General features: G+C 41.9%; 1 long non-coding RNA gene across 1 annotated transcript; it reads right to left on the minus strand.

Annotated features, from left to right (window-relative positions):
- Positions 1-2,685: 2,685 nt before the first annotated feature.
- On the minus strand, positions 2,686-8,300 carry LOC142827592 (uncharacterized). Its single transcript, XR_012902275.1, has 3 exons — positions 8,162-8,300; positions 7,528-7,618; positions 2,686-3,056 (listed from the first exon to the last, which is right to left on the minus strand). It is a non-coding gene; the product is annotated as an uncharacterized LOC142827592 (long non-coding RNA).
- Positions 8,301-8,646: the final 346 nt, after the last annotated feature.

Below are 8,646 nucleotides of genomic sequence, written 5' to 3' on the forward strand. Positions count from 1 at the left end.
TGAGTAAATCAATGCATGGACATTCTTACCCCAGAATAAGTGTTCCTTGCTTTTGGTTAGTGCATAAATTAAGCTAAACTGGGACTTCAGAAATTCAAGGATTCACCTGTTGACTAACTCTACCAAAATACCCATTTTATGAAGTGGATTTTACCCATGAAAGCTCATGATATATTTGTTAGTCTCTAAAATGCCACAGGACTGCTTATTGTTTTTGAAGTTACAGACTAACACCATTACTCTTCCAAAGAGAGACTCTCTTCCAAAATAGTTATTTCTGTACAATTCCAGGTGTATACAAGCTCTTACAAATTAAAAGATTATTTTTCTCAGTCTTCCTCGTTCAAAGTCAAGCTGGGATTTTCTTATGCATCGCCATTAGTAATAAGATTCTGCGTTACATATATTTTGTGGTGCTGCATGCATGCTATTCTCTCCTGTGGGGTTCCATAGATGAATTTAGCTGGACCCTCTGAATAAAAACAACTGTTTGATTCCTTCTCTGTGACAAAGGCACTTATTTGCACAAATATCACAAATTTGCAGTGCTATCTGCAGCAAAGATTTAATTTGCTCACTAGAATAAACAGATATCACTGAATACTCATGAGGTCTGCTCCCTATATTTATGTGTGTTGTCATTTTTGAATAGACACTCAGTAGGCTACGTCTAGACTGGCATGATTTTCCGCAAATGCTTTTAACGGAAACATTTTAAAAACATTTGCGGAAAAGAGCGTCTATATTGGCACGGACACTTTTCTGCAAAAGCACTTTTTGTGGAAAAGCGTCCGTGCGAAACTAGACATGGTTTTGCGCAAGAAAACCCCGATCGCCATTTTCACGATCAGGGCTTTTTTGCGCAAAACAATATTGCGTTGTCTACACTGTCCCTCTTGTGCAAAAGCATTTACGCAACAGGGCTTTTGCCCTAACGGGAGCAGCATAGTATTTCCGCAAGAACACTGACAATCTTACATGAGATCGTCAGTGTTCTTGCGGAAATGCAAGCAGCCGGTGTAGACAGCTGGCAAGTTTTTCCACAAAAGCAGGAAGTCTAGACGCAGCCATTAGCGTAAAACTTTGCTTTAATATGGTTGTGAAAGCTGTTCAAGAGTGTTCTTATTACCTGGGGAATCTGTGATGCACTTCACAGGACATTGAATTTTGAGACTGATGTACATCATATTATTAGGGTTCCCAGCCCGCGAAACTAAAGCAGATTAGAAATTAGCAGAGCACATGTTGAAATAAAGGTGCAGCTTCAATACCACCACCTTTCCTGTCATTGTCATTTAGCAAATGGATATTTGAGATTTTGGGTAATCAAAGGAATTTTCAATGTATTTGTAGATATTTAACCATATTTAGATAATAGTCTTCTATGTGACTATTGCATGGTATGTGTACATGAGTATATTTGAAGAATTACAGTTTAGTTTAATCATACTGAGGTGTTACAATGGATTATCACATATTACGGAGACATGCATTAGCAATCATTTTAACTGAATTTGACCACGGATTATGACGGGGGTATATTTTTCAATGTTTTATACTGAAATTCTTCATGTAATTAGTTTGGAGACATATTATTCAACACTCACATTGTTGGAGCTGTGCTTAGTTGTGCTTGGAATGACCACAATCCATAAAGACTGCTCTTGTCCACTCTATGGCTACATCTACACTGTAGCCTTCTTCTGCAAAAGCTTATGCAAACGAAGTGCAGAGTGGAATATCGCCATGCTTCATTTGCATAATCAATTAGCAGCCGCTTTTGCGCAAGAGGCTTTTGCGCAAAAAGGAGCTGTGTAGACGGCTCCTTTTTATGCAAAAACCCCTTCTTGTGCAAGAGCCGTTCTTCCTGAAAAAATGAGGAAGAATGGCTCTTGCGCAAAAGGGGGATTTTCCACAAAAAGGAGCCGTCTACGCCAAAAAAAGGAACCTCTTGCGCAAAAGCGGCTGCTAATTAATTATGCAAATGAAGCGCAGCAATATTCCACTCTGTGCTTCATTTGCATAAGCTTTTGCGGAAGAAGGCTACAGTGTAGATGTAGCCTATAAGATCATTTTCTAAACAAATCTGGGGAAGGGAATAAAAACTTGTATGGAGAAAGGATAGTCTTTGTTTTTCCTTTAGATATCCTTTGGTTGCCACCATCAGGTCAGTTCCACTAGGGCTTGAAATAGTGGAAGCTCTTGCATAAACAGCTATTTGCTTTTTAACTGATTTAAAAACGTAACCGGTTTGTCTAGGAGGTTATCACTTGCCAGCATTTTGGCTGCCTCTCCCCCCCACTACTATGATTCTCCTGCCCTCTGCCTTGGAGCTGCACCCCAGGATCTTCCTGCTTGCTGTGCGGGTGGGGGAGGGGGGAAAAGGCAGTGGTGATGTCAGGGTTTCCCTTTCTCTCCACCTCTGTACCACATCTCCACAGAGTGGGCAGGGTGAGGCCTCTGAGAAAGAGTATAGCAGGGCAGGGCCTCCAAGAAGGTAGGGGGGAAGGAGGTGGTGGCAAGTGTATTTGGGTTTAAGGTAGATCCTGGATTGACTTACATTGAAAAAGTAATCTTGTGCTTTAAAAAGTTGGAGACCACTGGTCTAGAGTCCATATTAAGCATGCAAATAAGTGACTATTTTCAAGAGTAGTCAGAGTTCTACATAGTGTCTCCTAGAAAGTCTACTCAATTTATTCCTACACCAGTCAAATAGGCAGTATTTTCTGAACACTCAGCCATCAGTCTTGGAGGTAAAAGAGCTCTCTGTCCAACCATTGGTTCCCCAATTCATCCAGTATCTGCAATAATTTTTAATTTGTTGCTGTAATTTCAAGTGATCTCTCAGTTCCACATGGCATAAAAAGAGTTTCTCAGCCTTCAGGCTGGTGGCAGATATGATTGAGAAAGATGAAAGGTGAGGAAAATAAAGTTCCAATAAACACTGGGGAGGAGCTGATCTAGATTCTAGGTCTTCTAGGAGCAGTTTATTGTAAGCTGCGCACTGTGCAACATCCAATCCATGTTCTGCAATGACTTCATGTCACTTCCCTCATCTGAAAAATAGGAATAATATCAGTCAAATGCTTTTGTATGTGTAAGTGCAAAGTATTCTAATAGTCTAACCACTCAGGTCTGACCATTCAAATATTCAGTTCCTGATACTTTTAAATCCTTCCTCCACTGACTGATAAATAGAAACTTCTGGTGGCAAGTTATTTTATAAGTATCCACCACAGGTTTTCTTGCACCTTCCTCTCAAGTAGATGGCATTTGCTACTGTCAATAGACTAGATGGAATTCTGAGCTGATCCAGTATGACAAGTCTTATCTTTTAGTGAAAAGATACAGAAAGTTTACACACTGTGCAGTATTTCTCCATGACTAGCCCTACCAGGAACCTAATAAGAAAGGGTGTAAGAAATGAACAAGAAGATAATGATCAAGACATTTTAAGTGAAACTCATCTGTTTAACTCAGTGATCACCAACCAATAGATCGGGATCTACTGGTAGATCCTGGAGCCTCTGATAGGTGATCCTGATTGGTTTGGCCAAGATGCTATCAAATGCCTGCACTTCAGCTGCCCCTTCCACCATTGCTGCTCATCTCCTGCCCTTTGCCTTGGAGCTGTCCCCCCCCCCCCCAGCTCCTGGAAGCCTCCTGCTTTCTGTGCAGGGCAGGGGAAGAAGAGGTGTGTTGATGTCAAGGTGCCCCCTCCCACTCTGTATCCTTTTTCCACAGAGCAGAGAGGGGGCACAACAGGACTTGGGATGGAGTTTGCTGTCTGCTTTAGGGAGTGGGCCAGGGCCAGGGCAGGGGTGAGCCTGCCTTAGCCCACTGCATCACTAACCAGGAGCCACCAGCAGTGTCCAGCTGGAGCCCACTTCCCAAACACCTACCCCAGTCATGAATCCCCCTCCTGCACCGCAAGCCCTTGTCCTAGCCCTGAGCACCCCTGCATCCAAACACCATCCCAGAGCCTGCACCTAGAACCCCCTCCTACATCTCAACTGCCTGCCCCAAGAGCAGCTCAGAGCCCCTCTCACACTCCAGATCCCTTAATCCAAGACCGGAGCCTGGACACCGACTCTCTGCCCCAGCCTGATGAAAGTGAGTGAGGATGGACAAGAGAGGGAGGCTGGAGGGAGCTGGGGTGGGACCTGTGGGAAGGAGGTGGGGCAAGAGTATTTATATTTGAGGTAGATCTTGGATTGCCAAAAATGATCTTGTGCTCAAAAAGGTTGGAGACCACTGGTTTAACTCCATTCTGTTCACTGTTCCATATTATTTCTTATTTCTAGGAGACATTTGTTTGGGAAAGATGGTTACACCAGACAATGGTTTTCCATTGGTTTAGCATTGAGGTGTGAAGACATGGAAAAATTAAGGCAACTACCTTCTTTTCAAACAAATGAAGATCAGAAATACATCTATATTTAATGGATCCTTTTGCTGCCACTAACACCCATATTCTTAGTATTAAAAAACAACCACCACCACCACCAAAGGCCAATCTTAGATTGGTTCATATAGGATGTGTGGCACTAGGCATCAAAAATTGAAAAATGAAATTTAATGTGGATAAGTGTAAAGTAATGCACATTGGGAAAAATAACCCCAACTATATGTACAGTATGATGGGGGCTAATTTGGCTACGACAAATCAGGAAAGAGATCTTGGAGTTATCGTGGACAGTTCTCGGAAAACTTCCACGCAGTGTGCAGCGGCGGTCAAAAAGGTAAATAGGATGCTAGGAATTATTAAGAAAGGGATAGAAAATAAGACCCAGAATATCTTACTGCGCCTGTATAAAACTATGGTACGCCCACATCTTGAATACTGGGTACAGATGTGGTCTCCTCACCTCAAAAAAGATATTTTGGCCTTGGAAAGGGTTCAGAAAAGGGCATCTAAAATTATTAGGGGTTTGGAACGGGTCCCATATGAGGAGAGGTTAAAGCGACTGGGACTTTTCTGTTTAGAAAAGAGGAGACTGAGGGGGGATATGATAGAGGTATATAAAATCATGAGTGGTGTGGAGAGGGCTGATAAAGAAAAGTTATTTATTAGTTCCCTAAGTAGAAGGAGTAGAGGACACCAAATGAAATTAATGGGTAGCAGGTTTAAAACTAATAAAAGAAAGTTCTTCACACAGCGTGTAGTCAACCTATGGAACTCCTTGCCAGAGGAGGCTGTGAAGGCTAGGACTATAATAGAATTTAAAGAGAAGCTAGATAATTTCATGGAGGTTAGGTCCATAAAAGGCTATTAGCCAGGGGATAAAATGGTGTCCTTGGTCTCTGTTTGTCAGAGGCTGGAAAGGGTTGGCAGGAGACAAATCGCTTGATCATTGTCTTCGGTCCACCCTCTCTGGGGCACCTGGTGCTGGCCACTGTTGGCAGACAGGATACTGGGCTAGATGGACCTTTGGTCTGACCCAGTACGGCCGTTCTTATGTTCTTATGTTAAAAAGGGAGATGGAACAAATGTGGTGACAGTAACATCCCTTGGGACCTACAAATTCCCCTACCCACTACTTCTTCCCTGCTTCTCCTCTCAATCCTCTCCCAAGTCCCCTTGCAGTTGCTTTGAGTGAACAGCAAAATAAAAGCTGCAGCAAGTGGAGAGTGGGAAAGGGGCCAGATGATCTGGATTATTTGTAGATAGGATTCCCTGACCATGCCAGAAACAAATAATTGCCATTTGGTTTCTATGGTGGGGCATAAAAGCAGCCTGTTTAACCTCCATATACATCACCTTGATTCTTCTTACCCAGAGCAATTCCCTCATTTCCTTACCTAAAACATGTGGGAAGAATCAAGATTTATTTCCTTTCCTAGGATAAGATTAGGGTACATCTACACAACGGAGAATACAGTTAGTGTAACCCTATAATGTGGATGCAGTTTATTCCAATAGAAGGGCCTTTTCTCTCAGGCTACGTCTAGACTGGCATGATTTTCTGCAAATGCTTTAAACGGAAAAGTTTTTTCTGCAAATTTTTTTTGCGGAAAAGTGTCCGTGCCAATCTAGACGTGGTTTTGTGCAAGAAAGCCCCGATCGCCATTTTTGCCATCGGGGCTTTTTTGTGCAAAACAGTTTTTAGCTGTCTACACTGGCCCTCTTGCGCAAAAGCATTTGTGAAAGGGCTTTTTCCCAAGCGGGAACAGCATAGTATTTGCACAAGAACACTGACAATCTTACATTAGATCATCAGTGTTCTTGCGCAAATTCAAGCAGCCAGTGTAGACAGCTGGCAAGTTTTTCCGCAAAAGCAACTTGCCAGTCTAGACGCAGCCTCAGTGTAAGACCACCACTTCCCTGCACAAACTGTGTCAGTAGGAGCCTTCTTCTACTGATAAAGCTGCTTCTGCACAGGAGAATTGTGGGTGGAGTTGTTCAGCCAGACAGATAAAAAATGATCAGCAACTCCTCTGCAGGATACTGCTGTAATTTCTCTTCCTAAAGGGCATAGGATGGGGCAAGTTTGGTTATCTAATAAAAATTAAACATACACCACCTCCTGACACACACATTTGTGCCACTAAGAAGGCACAAGTTGTGCTAACTGGATTATTGCCACATTTGCTACAGAACAGGGAGCCCTTTTCTATAAGACTAACAAACCTCCTAGAGCAGGGCTACTCAACATGCGGCCTGTTTGTTTGTGGCCTGTGTAGTGATTTGGGTTTATGTGGGGATCAACACGCGATCCTCAGGTCGGAGCCAAAACAAAAAAGTAGTCAATATAATGGTCTTCTGTGGATATGCATTTTAGTAGTTAAATTCCCAGACTGTCTTTGCTCATTAAAAGTGCTGTCATATGGGTGGAAATTGGGTAAATATTGCATTTTATTAATATCAGCAGAATTGACTTAAATGGGGCCTGCATGTTGTGTAGTCTTGCCTTAATCTTTGTATTCATGCCCAACAGCATGAAAGAAGCTATTTATATATATGTGCATATACAGGGCTTGACAAATCAGTGAATCTACTCGCCCGTGGCGAGTAGATTTCAGCTGGTCACCCTGTTCACCGGCGGCACGTGCATGCGCAATGCAGGTCTTGCGCATACACAGTGTGGGGATTGCGAGTAGATTTCTCCATGCGGGTCTTGCGCATACACAGTGTGGGGATGGCGAGTCAAGCCCTGTACATATATATTTGCATGTATATGCAACCACACTTAAGTTGCGGCCCTTGGCAAGTGCTGTATGATTGTGGCCCCCAGGGCTTCCAAAGTTGAATAGCTCTGTCCTAGTGAATGCCCTCAGACACACCGATTCTGCTCCTTAACACAGATGCAAAGATCTTCAGTCTGGCAATAGGAAAATGTTTTTCAATCCAACACACAAGAATTTTATGAAAGACATTTTATCTCAGGACTTCCACAGGAATGACAAAAATCAAAGCAGCTTTATCACAGTGGATACACTTGTAGTGGTATGGTGGATTTTGGTTTAATGGACTTTTCTCCTCACATCAGACAAAAATACAAAAGGTGATTGACATTTTATACATACATCTTCAAAGTTACATCAAGACAGGCCACACTTCCCAAGGGCGTTTGTCAAAGTAGTCTCTTGTCCATCTTTTTTGCAACTGTGGCTGAATCTTTAGTAGAGTAAGAAACAAAAAGTTTAAAATCTAAGCTGAGAGAAATTTTTGAGCCTCTACAATGTTCTAAAATGCAAGAAGTCAGATTTTTTTTTGTAAAAAAGGACATATTCTATTTACATGTCAATGGAGCAAGAGAACCATTGAGTGTGCTGATAATATGAGAACTTATTTGTCAGGGTTATGTGAGGTATAAAACAGCTCACAAAAGAGGATATTGTTAGGGATAATTTTTTGATGATTTACATGGATTGAATTATTTCTGGCCTATTCTCTTGAGTAATCTAAGTAAGAAATCTGAAAATAAACTATGTAAACCAACTCAGGAATATTCCAAAAGTCACATAAATGTATCAAAAGGAAATTCAGTTTGAACAGAAATTACTTGAAGACAACAGACTAAAATAGTTTTCTATTTGTCACTTTTAAAGGTGCCCTGCAAACCAGGGGGTGGAGGGAAGCTTCATCATGCTCCAGAGGAGGACTGAAATGTTGTAGCCTGTATGTGTGACACACACAAATATACATATATATACTCACACTAGATAGAAATCCTGGTCATAGTGAGAACACTTCCACTTCACATCCAACACTCATAATGCATCTTGTGTCCCTTATCAGTCTTTCAGGACTGCAATGGAGCTGCACTGCTAGTGATTCCTTCTAGCTGCAACTTCCTTTGGCTATCATTGGGGTTGGGGGAAAGAATAGGGAAAGTTAGTAGAAAAGTCAATACAGCATGAGGGCTTTCACAATAGGGATGAGGGGAAATATTTAAAGAAACATACCCAACCACTTCCAATAACTGTTCTTTCCAAATGGTAAAATTAATCGAAGCCCTCACTGTTCCTTACGCATAGCTATTCTTTATGATAAGTGCCTCTATTAGAAGTTAATGCACACATATATACACACACACTCACACATACAAATACCCCTTCAATGGAGCAAAGCACTTAAACACGTGTGACTAAGCACAAGTCATGTCCACTGAAATCAGTGAGAATGCTCTGTTCACATGCTTT

Source organism: Pelodiscus sinensis, chromosome 3 (assembly GCF_049634645.1).
Source record: "Pelodiscus sinensis isolate JC-2024 chromosome 3, ASM4963464v1, whole genome shotgun sequence".
NCBI lineage: Eukaryota > Metazoa > Chordata > Testudines > Trionychidae > Pelodiscus > Pelodiscus sinensis.